Raw genomic sequence first — 14307 nt, 5'->3', positions numbered from 1 at the left:
ACCAGAAAAACAAACCATCCAATTTTAAAACATTAGCAAAGTACCTGAGTAGATGCTTCTCCAAAGAGGGCATACCAATGGCCAATAGATATATTAAACAAATGTTCAGGGTCACTAATTGCCAGAGTGTACAAGTTAAAACCACAATAGATATCACCTTATACCTGTCAGAATGGCCATCATCAATAAATCAACAAACAATAAGTGCTGGCCAGGATGTGGAGAAAAGGGAACCCTAGTGCACCACTGGTATGAATGCAGACTGAGCACCCACTGTGGAAACCAGTATGGAGTTTCCTGAAAAAACATTAAAAATGGAGTTACTTTTGACTGAGAGATTCCACTTCTTGGAAAATACCCTAAGAATCTCAAAACACCAAGAAAGAATATATGTGCCCCTGAAAATATTCATACAAGCATTATTTATAATAGCCAAGATCTAGAAGAAACAGACCAAATGCCCATCAGTAAATGAGTGGATCAAAAAGCTGTGGTATATTTATGCAAGGGAATACTATACAGCTGTAAAAAAGGAACTCTTACCCATTGTAGCAGCATGATGGTCCTGGAGATTATTGTGCTAAACAAAACAAGTCAGAGAAAGACACATACTATATGATCTTACTTACATGTGGAATCGAATGAAAAAAAAACTGATGAACAAAATAAAACAGACTGACAGATCTCAGAGGGAAGGGATACAGGGGCACTGGAAGAAATTGGCCAAAGAATATATATGTATAACCCATGGACATGGGTAACAATGTGGTGAAGGCCAGAAGGGGATCAGGGGCAAAGGAGGGGAAAATGTGGGACATCTGTAACAGTGCCAACAATTTTTTAAGAAGAAAAGAAAAATAGAGAAAACAAGAACACTAACAATAGTGTGATGATTGCCACGGGTGGGGGGTGCAGACAGCTATAGAGGGGATAAATGGTGAGGGGCAGAGACTTGATTTGGGGTGGTAAACACATACTGTAGTGTACAAATTGTGCACCTGAATTCTGTATAGTTTTGTTTACCAGTATCACCATTATAATTTCAATAAAAAGGAAAAAAGAAAAAGAAATCAGTGACCAAAGGAAAATTGGAAAACTAAAAAAATATGTGGAAATTAAACAACACATTCTTGAACAACCAAGGTGCCAAAGCTAAATATAAGTTAAAAAGTTTCTTGAAACAAGTGAAAATAAAAACACAACATACAAAAATGTGTAAGACACAGCAAAATCTGTATTAAGGAGAAAGTTTATAGGGATAAATGCCTACATTAAGAAAGATTTCAAATAAACAACTTACCTCATAGAACTAGAATAAATACAAACAGAGCTTAAAGTTAGCTGAAGGAAGGAAAGATAAAGTTTAGAGGAGAAGTAAATAAAATAGGGAATAGAAAAATAGAAAAACTAAAATCTGGTTTTAAGAAAGACTAACAATATTGTCAAAACTTTAGGTAGGCTGAGAAAGAGGGAAGACTCACATAAATAAAATTAAAAATGAAACAGGAGATACTACACCTGATGCCACAGACCTGTAAAGTATCCTAAGAGAATATAAGAACATTTGCTTTGCAAAAAATGAATAACCTGGAAGAAATGGATGCCTTTCTGAAAATATATAATATACCAAATCTAAATTATGCAAGATGTTAATAATCGAGGAAACTAGGGTAGGGTTTGAAGGGGCATTCGTCTATCTATGCTTTCCTATTTGTAGGTTCCTAAGTAATGGTGGAACAAGAATAAGGAAGGGAAGCATTAACCAATCAGAACACAGAGAAAAGAGTTAAGTAAAAATGAATAAATATCAGAAATGTATATGACCTATGGCCTAACATGCATATAATTGGAATTCTGAAAGCAGAGGAAACAGAATGGGACAAAATTATTTTTAACTCAGGAAAATACTTATACTTACAGATTTCAGAATCTCATAAACACCTAGCAGCAGAAATATGAAGGAAATCACACCTAGGAACATTATATCAAAATATTAAATACAAAGGGAACAATGAAAATAGACAAAGTGGAAAAAACACATTTCAAATGGATACACTGAATGACTACTGATTTGTCCTCAGAAATGAAGGATACCAGAAGACAAAGGAGCAAAATTTTTAGAGTGTTAAGGAAAACCTGTCAACCAATAATTGTATTTTTTCAGATAATTTTGGCTTTTGTTTAATTATTATCCAGTGATGTTTACTGTTTTTCTTTTTTGGCACAGTTATATCAAATTTAACACATGTATAAACTGTGTAACCGCCACCACAGGCAGAATATCGAGAAGTCCCATCAGTCCCCAAAACACCTTTATGCTGTCTCCTCACATGCCCCCTAAGTCCTAGCAACACTGTCTTGTTTTTGAGAGAGCACCTAATGGGATCATGTAGTATGTAGCCTTTGGAGAAAAGCTTCTTTCATTCAATATAAAGCTTTGATGTTCACCCATATTGTTGTGTACTGACGCGTGCACTGGCTCACAGTGCCTGCAGCGTCATGGATGAGACATGAGACAAATTCGCATGAACTACTGAGTCCCGTGGAGGCAAAGGGAGAGCATGGCTACTCTCTTAAGTGAGGAGAGGCTGAGAATGGACTGGCCACTCTCTCAAGGGGAGAGCGCACTGACCTTTGCCTAGACAGGCTTTTATTGGTTTTTCTGCACAGGAGTTTAGGTATAACTTATTAATCATTGTCAGGCAGTAAACAGTAGATAGCATACAAAGAACTATTAGGGCTTCTTCTGAATCAGGGTCTATTAGCTAAAGGGCTACAAGACTTTGGGAAAACAAACTCATTTTCTGTCTGGGCCTTTATCATTTAACTAAAAACATTCTTAGCAAAGCAGGCTTCATAGGATTGTTAAGAATTCTTTCTTATGCCAGATCACCCTGGATTCTTCTCTAGCTGGCAAGGGGCTGCTGCACCACATCCCCCATCAGAGGTTTTCATGCTGAAGTGTATTAGAGTCAGGAAGCACTTCTCCCAGAGGACATGGGGACTGGGCTATGTCAGAATAGCTGGGGGTGGGGGGGTAAGGGTCCGTCACTCCCTCTTTGTTACAGCCCCCCTAGTACTTCCATAATGGCCTCCCAGGTGATCATGTCTGGCTTAGGTTGCCCCTCCTCTGAGGAGTCTTACCCATCATCGACTATCGACCATGCACTGGGGACAGGGAAGTCAGTAGAGGCAGTGTTTGCTACCAGAGACAAGCTTTGTCTCTTTGTGACTTACATTCCAGAGGTTGCTCACTCATCCTTAGCCATGGAAGGCAGTTACAATTCCTGAAACCAGGTAGAGCAGTTCCCAACAGTGTACCAATAGTGCATTCCTTTTTATTGCTGAGTAGTTTTCCATTGCAAGAACCACATTTGTTTATTCATTCTCCCGCTGAAAGACATAGGAAAGGGTATCTCATTTCTACCATTTTGATTGATTGATTCCAGCATCATTGAGTATACTTGACAAGTAAAAATGGTATATATTTAAAATGTATAATGTGATGTCTTGATATGTGCATACATTGTGAAATGATTACCAAAATCAAGCTGATTGACATATCCATCACCTCACATAGTTACATTTGTGTGTGTGAAAATTTCAAGTGTACAGCACAGTATTATTAACTATACTCAACATGCTGTACATTGGGCCTCCAGAATGTGTTCATCCTGCACATCTGAACCTTTGTACCATTTGACAAGACCTGTTTCCCCTGCACTGTCAGCCCCCAGCAATGCCCCTTCCACTCCTCACTATGATGGGCTTGACTGTTTTAGATTTCACCTACTCATGAGATTGTACAGTATTTGTCTTTCTGTGTCTGGCTTAACTCAGTGCAATGTCCTCCAGGTATACCCACGTTACAAACTGTAGGATTTTGCTTGTAAGATTGTATAAATTGCTTGCTACAACTTGGAAAAGTGTTTGACAATATCTGTTCAAAGTGAACATATGTATAGCATATGAGCCAGTACTCCATGTCTAGGTATCTACTTAGTGTTTGTGTCCAGAAGACATGTACAAAAACATTCATAGCAGCATTATTTATGTATATAAAGAAATACATGTTATATATACTAGATATCTGAACACTTTTATTCCACAAGGGAGGAGGAGCTGGGCATAGCCAGCATCTGAACACTTTCATTCCATAAGAGAACAGTAACTGGGTGTAACCTCTGCCTCTCCCCAAAACAGGTGACTGCCCTCCCCTGTCTGATCACAGAATGGCTTTCTCCAGTCTCCTACCCTGCCTCTCTAGTCTTTCTCACGAATAACCACTGTGAAGAGCCAGCAGGTGGGTGCAAACTCCTTTTGTGTCTGCATCTCCGAGGGGCGTGTACTCTCACAGCAGCCCACACTCGGCCTTTGTCTGCTCTTTAGAAGTTTAGCTCCAATCTTCATACCGGTTTCAGCATTGGGTCATTGGTGTCTTCTCTTCTTCCTATGCTCTGCCCAGGTAAGTCCATTCTTGCATTTCTTCTGTTCTTGGAAGTTGCAGGCTACCTTTTTCCTTGCAAACTCAGGAGGGTTTAAGAAAGAGAAGTTATAATTTTATTGATGATTTAGTTTTTCTTTGTTGTTAGGCTTGGAGCAACACTGTACCTTTATGGATCCTAAGCAGAAGCCAGAAATCTTTAACATTATATTTGGATGAAAGGAAATTATACATTTTAATGAGGTTTTATTCATCATTCTTTTTCCTCTCTGGCTATTGCCTATGTGACAAATCTAATAAATAATTGAAGATCATACATACCCTCCTACGTTGCTGAGAGCAGAATTCTCCCTCCATCATGTTGAAACTCTGACTCTAAACAGAGAGTGAAAGCAAGTGTTCTCATTATCTTAGGCAACACTTAGATAACAACACATGAAGTCACTTCTCCTTTGCAGGACGCAGCTTGTTCTCCCAGAACAGTATAGTCCCACGCTCAGAGCAAGAGGATAAAGTTAGTCCCTGAACAGCAGAGCTAATAGGATTGGGAAGATTCCTACTACTCCCAGAAAACTTCATTACTCCGCCTCCCAAATGCTTCCTGTCAGAAACTGTGAAAAATTGTAAGGGCATGTCAGAAATATCCATTAGCTATAGAGGCATAGTTTCAACCTGGCTTGCCCAAGGCAGTCACCTGGGGGAACTTGACAAGTTACCAATGGCATCTACAAAAACAGAACTTGTAGAGAAATAGAATGGAATGGCAGTACCAGTGGCTGAGAGTTGGGGAACTGGGGAGGTGTTGTCGAAGGATACAAACTTACAAACTTGCAATGGTAGATAAGTAAGTTCTGAAGATCTAGTGCACAGCATAGCTGTCATGGTCAAGAACACTTTGGTGGAAACTCCAAAGTTTCTAAGAGACTGTATCTTAATTATTCTCACCACACACAAAAAAAGAAATAACAATTGTAAACAGATGAAGGTGTTAGCTAATGCTTTAATGGTAGCCATTTTGCAATATTTAAATGTATCAAATCAACATATTGTATGTTTTAAATGTATACAATGTTATATGTTAATTATATGTCAAATTTTATAAAAGAACATCACTATAATGAGGGATGCAGAGTTAAGATGAAAAAAGGTGAAAACAATAAAATCTGTAAACTAGTTAACTGTTTAAAAATGTATATTCATGAATGGAATATTACTCACCCATGAAAAGGAGTGAAGTACTGATACCTGCTGCATCATGGATGAACCCTGAAAACATTTTTGCTATGTAAGAGAAGCCAGTCATGAAAGCCACATATCATGTGATCCCATTTATATGAAGTGTCTAGAACAGGAAGATCAGCAGTGATTGAGTAGGTCAGTGATTGCCAGGGAATGGAATGAGGGGGAAATTAAAAGCATGGGTTTCTTTTTGGGGTGATGATTCTACAGCATTATGAGTATACTAAAATACATTGACTCATATACTTATAAATAGTAAATTTTCTGTTGTGTGACTTTATTCTCAATTAAAGGTAGATATGCAAAACCATAAATAAATAAATAAATAAATAAAGCAAGCAAGCCAATGGCATTCCCTCCTCCAAAGCAGTTCTAAAATATTCTCAGTTGATTCAAATGTGTCATCTGGGAGAGTTCAATATGTTAGATGTGCAAGGTAGGTGTTTTGGTGAGGCAAAGGAATTCCTGCCCTTTACCAAAGAGGGGAGCAAAGATAAGCCATGAGCTCTAGACTCCAACAACAAAGTGCCTCTTGAACTCAACTTCCTTAGGACTCCAAAAGTACTTTAAAATCAATCTGTTCCAGACCAGACTTATGCACAACCACCACATTTTGCCCTAATGTATTGCTCCCCTTCCCTTAAGCCATACTTCAAACAATATTCTCTCCACTCACCTAGTCAGTTAAATGCTGAATTCCCGGAGACATCCTGAAAGTCTTCATTTTCCTCAACGTCCTCATTCAATCAACTCTACCTTCCCATTCTATGTCCTAAACAGATCTCAAATCTTCTCAATTATGCATTGTCTGCTCTACAAGTACTTTAACTTCTCATTGTATTTGTCCCTGATTATTGATTTACATATGTATAATGTATGTTTTATTTAATGTATATCTGTATGCCCCATATAGCCCATATGCTTGTGTATGCATCAACATAGTCATGTGTGTTTGTATAGACACATATATGCAAATATCATCACAGATACATGCATTGTACATATATACACCATTACAGTAAGTATGTATATGCACAAAATACATAAATATGTATAATTCTATATAAATATATGCATATAATTGTGCACACATGTATATGCCTGTATATGTAGCTATATATGTAATACTCGTGTATGTATATTATCTATATTATATGAGAATTAAGTATGTACATGTGTGTATATATACTTAAGTATATATTACCTGATACTTCCTGAAATCCAAATCACAATTTTACCTTTGTTTCTCTGTATAGCTCATCCACATCATTCTCTGATCATATATCCCATTCTGTCAACAGTAAACTACTTGAAGTTTTCTGAATTGAACATTTTCTCTTGCAAATGCCTTTCAAGCCATCGCTCCTTCAGCGTGGAAAATCGGTTTTGTTCCTCCTGCTTCTCTTCTTAAATGGGCTAATTGTTCATTTTATTTTGAGACTCCTCTCAGCCATGATCACCTCGCAGCCTTCCTTGAATGCCTGATCTGAATTTAGTGCCTTTTATTTGTGCTTCCGCAGCTCCCTTCCTTTCCTTTCCAAGTGCAGTACAGCATTCAAAATAAATTTCTTTACCACAGTGCTCTTACTCAAAACAAGTTACTTATAATACATACATAGATCAGGTTGTGTGTCGCTTCCTTTGAGAACAAGGCACGTCAGTACTTGTGATGGGAGCTCCGCCGAGCCAGGTGCAGTCCCTGGAGCGGAACAGAGACTCCCACCCATGGCCTGGAGCAGCCAGTCTCCTTGGAATCCCCCCTGGTATCCCAGGATCAAGCTGGCAGAATCAGGTGTCCAGAGGTGGAGGACGGCAGTCAGAAGGAGCTTTGTTAAATAGTCTACCTGGTTCTGGCGCTGTCAGAACTTCAGGTGACTCACCTGGGATTCATATTCTAGGGACAACAGTGAGCTGCCTCGGGATCACTGGTAAGTGGGAAAAAAAAGATTTAGGACCAGTTCTCGCTTCATAAATGGTCATCACTTCTTCCACCCTCCTCTTCCTGTGCCTTCTGGGAGACCTTTTGTCCCTTCATTTCCAGGGACTTAGATCTGTTTACAGAGCAGTGACATGGTGTGAACAGAGAGGTCTCAGTCACCTGTAAGGAAAACCTTTTCTCAACGTTTCTTTATGGGTCATAAGCTCACTCTGCACTATTGTGGCACAGCGAACGTTGGGCTCAGTTTCTGGAGTTGCCTCGGTGAGGCAGGGGGAAGATGTTGTGCTTATACACGCTATTCTCCAGTCTCCTGGTAGTGCAGCCAGTCACAACGGCACGGTTTTCTTTGCAACCTGAGTCCTGTTCTTTGTTGTAGTTGGCTGAGGGTAACCAAAATAGATGCGGAGAAATGTCTCATTGTGGTATATTTATGAAGAGGTTTAAAATATTAGATATCTACACAATTATTGGCTATCAAAATATAACACGAATAAACTTCACAAACAATATTTTAACTCACTCTTAATAGGCTAGGAGAGTATATCAAAAGCACTTCAATTTTCCTTAAACTAAAAACAAAATTGGCAGAAAAAGGGTGAATTAGATATTACTGTTTCTATAAAAGGAAAATTGCTATGATAATACTGGTTTAAAGACAAGCATCTCTTTTTTTGAAGTTCATTCCTGAAGTTTAATTTTTATTTTTGAATTAAGTTAGCATATCAGATGAAATAATATGTTGAACTAGTTAAGATGATTGTTTTTCCTTTTGGTAAATCTTTTTATTATTGTTGACACTGTTACAGATGTCTTTCATTTCCCTCCTTTTCCTGCCTCCACCCAGCACCCTCCACCTCTGGCCTTAACCATATTATTGTCTGTATCCATGAATATATGCATATATGTTCTTTGGCTAATCTCTTCCGGTCCCTCCACACCCCTTCCCACTGAAATCTGTCAGTCTGTACCATGTTTCTATGCCTCTGGTTTTATTTTGTTCATCAGTTTATTCTGTTCATTAGATTCCACATATAAGTGAGATCACATGGTATGTGTCTTTCTCTGACTGGCTTATTTAGCTTAGCATGATATTCTCCAAGTCTATTCATTCTGTCACAAAGGGTAAGAGTTCTTTCTTTCTGCTGGGTAGTATTTCATTGTACCACATCTTTTTTTTTGTCCATTTATCTACTGATGGACACCTGGGCTGTTTCCAGATCTTGGCTATTGTAAATAATGCTGCTATGCCCATAGGGATGCCTATCTTCTTTTTGATATATATATATATATATATATATATATATGCATTTATATATCTTCTTTTGTGATAAGACTTACTTGGCTGTCAGATTGAATGTGATTTGTATTGACTTTTGTAGTTCCTTGCTGGAATATTTGTTTTTTGTTTAAATATTTAATTTTTTAAATATTTTGTTACAACATACATAACAAACTTTGTTATTTTAACCACATTAAGTATACATTCAGTGGCATTACAATCATACGGATGAGCAGCCAACTCCATCACCCATTTTCAGAACTGTTCCATCTTCCAAAACTGAAACTCTGTACCCAAGAAACACCAAGACTGCATTTTTCAGACATGTTTTAAAACTATTATGTATGTACACTGTATGAAATATGTACCTGACCAGGATTTTTATTTGAGAGAAATTAAAATTTGTGCCAAATTTCAAAGGACATTTCCTATTGCAAATTCACTCTTCTTAATCCCTGTTTCTCACGTCAGTATTAGCTTTCATCTCAATTTCCTTACAAATTCCCTTTGGAGAAGTACAGAGGATGGATGTGGATGGGCTAAAGGAGCTCCCCAATACAGTCCACCACTTTCATCTCTTAGCAAGAGCTGCAGCCACAACCTAGTCTTGTCCTTCAGCTCAGTGAGAAGTTCGCACCAGAGAGGAGCCCAGTCCTACGAGCTCCCATATAATGATACTGTTTTGGCCAGATTTCCTGCCTGGGACCCAGACCATCGCAGTTAATATTAGTCTTATAAAGTATCTGGGTTAATGGGCAAAAGTCATGGTCAATAAACATAAAACACTGCTGTTCAGACACAGGTGGTCATAAAAGGCCAAACGAGACCATTGTGACTGCCTCTCTGCACTGCTCATTCTGCATTCACCCTCCATTCAATCAGTACCTCAGCTACATGTGGTTCTTAACCTGACAGAGTCCTTCAGATTTTTGTTTCTATGGATCTTTGAGTTGTTTCAGTTTTCTATTTACCAGGACACCTCCCTGGCCCCTGTGTTCATCTCTCCAGCCCTCCAGTGGTCCACTTTCCTGATCTTTTCATTTATTTTTTTAAAGATTGTGCTGTCCTGTGAACCAAAGTGTCACTGGTTTGATTCCCAGTCAGGGCACATGCCTGGGTTGTGGGCCAGGACCCCAGTAGGGGGCACATGAAAGGCAACTATACATTGATGTTTCTCAGGCTGGCATTCAATTCACTGAGCCACACCAACCAGGGTTCACTTTCCTAATCTTGGTTCTGTGGTATAAGAAGCCCCAAAGCAGCCAAGGGATAGTCTTAGCTTCCAAGTCTGAGGAGCATTAAATAAAGAGATTATTTACAAACATACAAGCATGATGTAGAGAAACCTTTATGACTAGTGCAGTACCCTGGAACTGAAATAGAGGGGTTAGGGTACACCTAGGACTGAAGGAACAGAGGCAGAAAGCAGTAATTAAACCCTGAGGGCAACGAGAGCTGCACAGTAAGGCTGTGTGCATGTGTGTGCATATGTGTGTGTGTGTAAATGATGATTTTTAGTCAGGCACTCAGCTCACCACAGCAACCCAGAAAGAAAGAGAGCTGAGAGCACAAACAGTCCAGCCTCACTATTTCATTTCTGGAATCTCCTGCTTGTTATTAATTCTTACTAAACCCGCCCAGCACCCAGAACCCAGAGGGAAGGGAGTCTATTGTTCTAATCTTTACAGGTCAGCTCTCTGGAAAACAGAGCTGGGAGGAGCAGAATGCAGATCGGATCCCCAAGAGCCAACAGGAGATGTCCAGAGCAGCCAGTGTGTGTTCAACACAGTGCAGAATTCCATGACATACTTTGGGATGAGAAGATACACTTCCAATATGCAAACACTGAAAGACCTAATGGTGAAGTCATGTGTACATGACCTAAAAATTGTAATGCAGTATGATGTATGAAAAACTCAATATAGTAAATTAAAACAATTGCACAGAAAGCTAAAATTTGACCTCTTAAACGCTCAATTGATTTTTTTCCCACTTCCCGTCAGGGTGAATGACACCATTTATCCACACGATCACACATTCTGAAAAACCAGGAGGCATGAAAATACATTTCTCTCATTCCTTACATTTAGACTCATTGAGTCCTAGCAGCTGCACAATTGTTGTATCTCTTACTTTCTGATCTTTCATTCCTCACCCAACTTACCCACGTGGGCTGACATACTTGTTGCAGCTTGTCATGTGGCACTCCTCCTCTGGCTTCTCCCTATTCTCAGGAATCGCATTTCAAACATGTAATTCTGAATACACTGTCGCAAGTTTAAAATCTTCCTTAATAGCCAGAGGTGACATTTCGTTTGTTGTGGTCCACTTTTTAATCTGAATATTTAACTATTTTAACCTGATGGAATATGTACCTTTATTATCTGTGTCTTCCAGATAGTGAACTGAGGCACAGGTCAGTTCCATCAGTAACCTGGGGTCACAGGACCAGTGAGCAGCAGAGCCAGGACAAGTCTAGTTCCACATTCCCACTTTCATCACTCTAAAATACCAAACGTGCGTGTTACTAGAAGTGCTAAAAAAACACATATTATATGTTCCTTACATACTTTATGGTGCTTATGCTTTCATACTTATCAGGCAGAATTCTGACTACCTTAGATACTGTAATTCCATTAATTTTAATAATAAATACATTGAGCAAGAAATTATTGTCCCCTATTGACAGGTAAAAAAAAAAAAAACCCAAAAAACAGATCAGGGAGAGTTTTAGTGACTAGCCTAAGCTCATATAACTAAATAGTAAGGCCAATATTTAAACTGAGAACCTTGGTTGAACCACCATGCATACTGCCTCCAGCTTCTTAGGAGTTCCCTGGCCTGGAGAACAGAGTCTGAATTCATTCCCAAGGCACATAAACCCCATCACAATCAGCTCTCTGCCTTCCTCTTGAATCTTACTGCACATATATTTTCCTCAATCCCTTTGTTCAGTAGTGCTTCCCTGTGCTGAATCTGATGAGTATCCTCATTGCCTTTATACTTTAGGAAAAAGTCACCTCATTTCTTAAAATGTAGACACCACCTCACTAGTCAAGCCTTCATGGGTCTTCTTGCTGCCTTGTGGCTGCAGACTGAATTGCTCTCTCCAGGGTCCTAAGAGCTGCCACATGCATAGCATGGTATTTGCGTATTATTGTAACCATTCACCTGTTTGTCACTTCCTCATAACCTTAGCACTTTCCAAATCTTTTTATTTTGGGGGAGGGTGGGAGGAGGGATAGGAAAGGATGATGGCAACATTTGTGTGCTGAGTCAAAAGCCAACCATTATAGAAATGACAAAAAGCCTTCTTTGCCTTTGACCATGAAAGGCAATTTCATTCTTTCCTAGCTTTTCCTAGACATAGGGGTCAACCAATTCGTCTCTTATTATGATTTCTCCTGAAGCAGAAAATTCAGAGGGATTGTGCCCACTAAAGAAAGAAACTCAAATTTCCTTCTAAATGGTCATTAGGTTCATCCCTCCAGAAAAGTGAGGCTGTAACTCTGTCTTTAAACTCTTCTAACTCAATATAACTAACTGTGGCATATGTTTGAACTACTGAGGCTTGCAGGGTTGGGACCTATGTCCTAAATCTTCTGTCACTTTCCCTGGGGCAACAGCTCATCTGATGGAGTTTATACACCAGAAGACAATGAACATTTAGCCTGGAGGAAGCAATCTGTCAGTGGGAATGAAGCCGATGGCTAGACCCAGTCATGATCGTGGGTATTCTTTTTTTGTTGTTGTTTTTGTTTTTTTGTTTTTAATAAATTAATTTATTTTTTTTAATTGATTATGCTGTTACAGTTGTTCTATTCCCCCCTTCATTCCCCTCCACTCTGCCCCCCCAACCCCACCATTACCCCCCTTTAGTTTATGTCCATGTGTCTCAAGTCCTTTAGGTTCTATATTTCCCATACTATTCTTGCCCACCCATCTATTTTCTATCTACTGTCTATGCTACTTGTTTTCTGTACCTTCTCCCCCCGTCTCCTCCTCCTACTCCCCTGTTGCTAACCCTCCTTGAGATCTTCATTTCTATGTTTCCACTCCTGATCTAGCTGTCCTTTTAGTTTGCTTTTCGTTTTAGGTGTGGTTGTTAATAACTGTGAGTTTGTTGTCCTTTCACTGTTCATGTTTCTTTAACTTCTTTTTCTTAGATAAGTCCCTTTAACATTTCATATAATAAGGGCTTGGTGATGATGAACTCCTTGAATTTGGTCTTATCTGAGAAGCACCTTATCTGTCCTTCCATTCTAAATGAAAGTTTTGCTGGGTAGAGCAATCTTGGTTGTAGGTCTTTAGATTTCATGACTTGGAATATTTCTTTCCAGCCCCTTCTTGCCTGTAAGGTCTCTTTTGAGAAATCTGCTGACAGCCTGATGGGGACTCCTTTGTAGGTGATTGTCCCCTTACCTCTTGCTGCTTCCAGGATTCTTTCCTTCATTTTAATTTTGGCTAATGTAATTATGATATGCCTTGGTGTGTTTCTTCTTGAGTCCAACTTTTTTGGTACTCTCTGGGCTTCTTGGATTTCTTGGAAGTCTATTTCCTTTCCGGATTGGGGGAAATTTTCTTTTATTATTTGTTCAAATAGTTTTTCCACTGGTGGTTGTGTCTTTCCCCCCTTCTGGTACCCCTATAATTCGGATATTGGAGCGTTTATAGATGTCCTGGAGGTTCCTAAGCTTCTCCTCATTTTTCTGAATTCTTATTTCTTCATTCCTTTCTGTTTGATGATTTTTTTCTTCTTCCTTCGCGCTCCATTGATTTGAGTCCCAGTTTTTTTTTCATCTCTATGGTTTTCTTTTCCTGTGGAATTCCATTCATTTCCCTTAATTTAGCCTTCATATGTTTCTCTAATTTGTGGCTATAGTCCACCAGATCTATGAGGAAGCTGATGACCAGTGTTTTAAACTGTGCGTCTGAGAGATTTGCTATTTCTTCACTTAGATTTATCTCTGGGGCTTTGAGGTCTCCCTGCGACATTTTTGGTCTGTTCTGGCCCTTTAAGTGGGAGGAGCGGCGCCTTGGATTCCCAGGTTGCTGGGTTGTGACACTGTATGTGGGGGCGTGGTCAGAGCGGGGAAATGGCGGCGCCTCTCGCTGCTGCCACCGCCGCCGGTCCAAGCGCTCACTCCCTCACCCGCGTGCAACCAGGCAACCGCAGTCAACTCACTGCCACCGCCTCCCCACTGACTCCTCCGTAGTCGCTCACCCGGTGGGCCGGTCAGTCGCTCACTAGGTCCAATCCTGGGTTTGGAACCCGTGCGACTGGATTCGCGCGTCTGGATTCCGCGCCTGGGTCGATCGAGCCCTCCTTTGTATCTCCTCACCCGACGCTGGTTTCGCCCCTTACCGGTCGGGCCGAAGAATTTGTTGTTAGCGGACTTCCGAAAA

The sequence above is a fragment of the Artibeus jamaicensis genome, unplaced genomic scaffold, assembly GCF_021234435.1.
Source record: "Artibeus jamaicensis isolate MK-2021 breed Jamaican fruit bat unplaced genomic scaffold, CSHL_Jam_final scaffold_1019, whole genome shotgun sequence".
In the NCBI taxonomy this organism is placed as follows: Eukaryota; Metazoa; Chordata; class Mammalia; order Chiroptera; family Phyllostomidae; genus Artibeus; species Artibeus jamaicensis.
The sequence above is the reverse complement of the archived record's forward strand: the minus strand, read 5'-3'. Positions refer to the sequence as shown.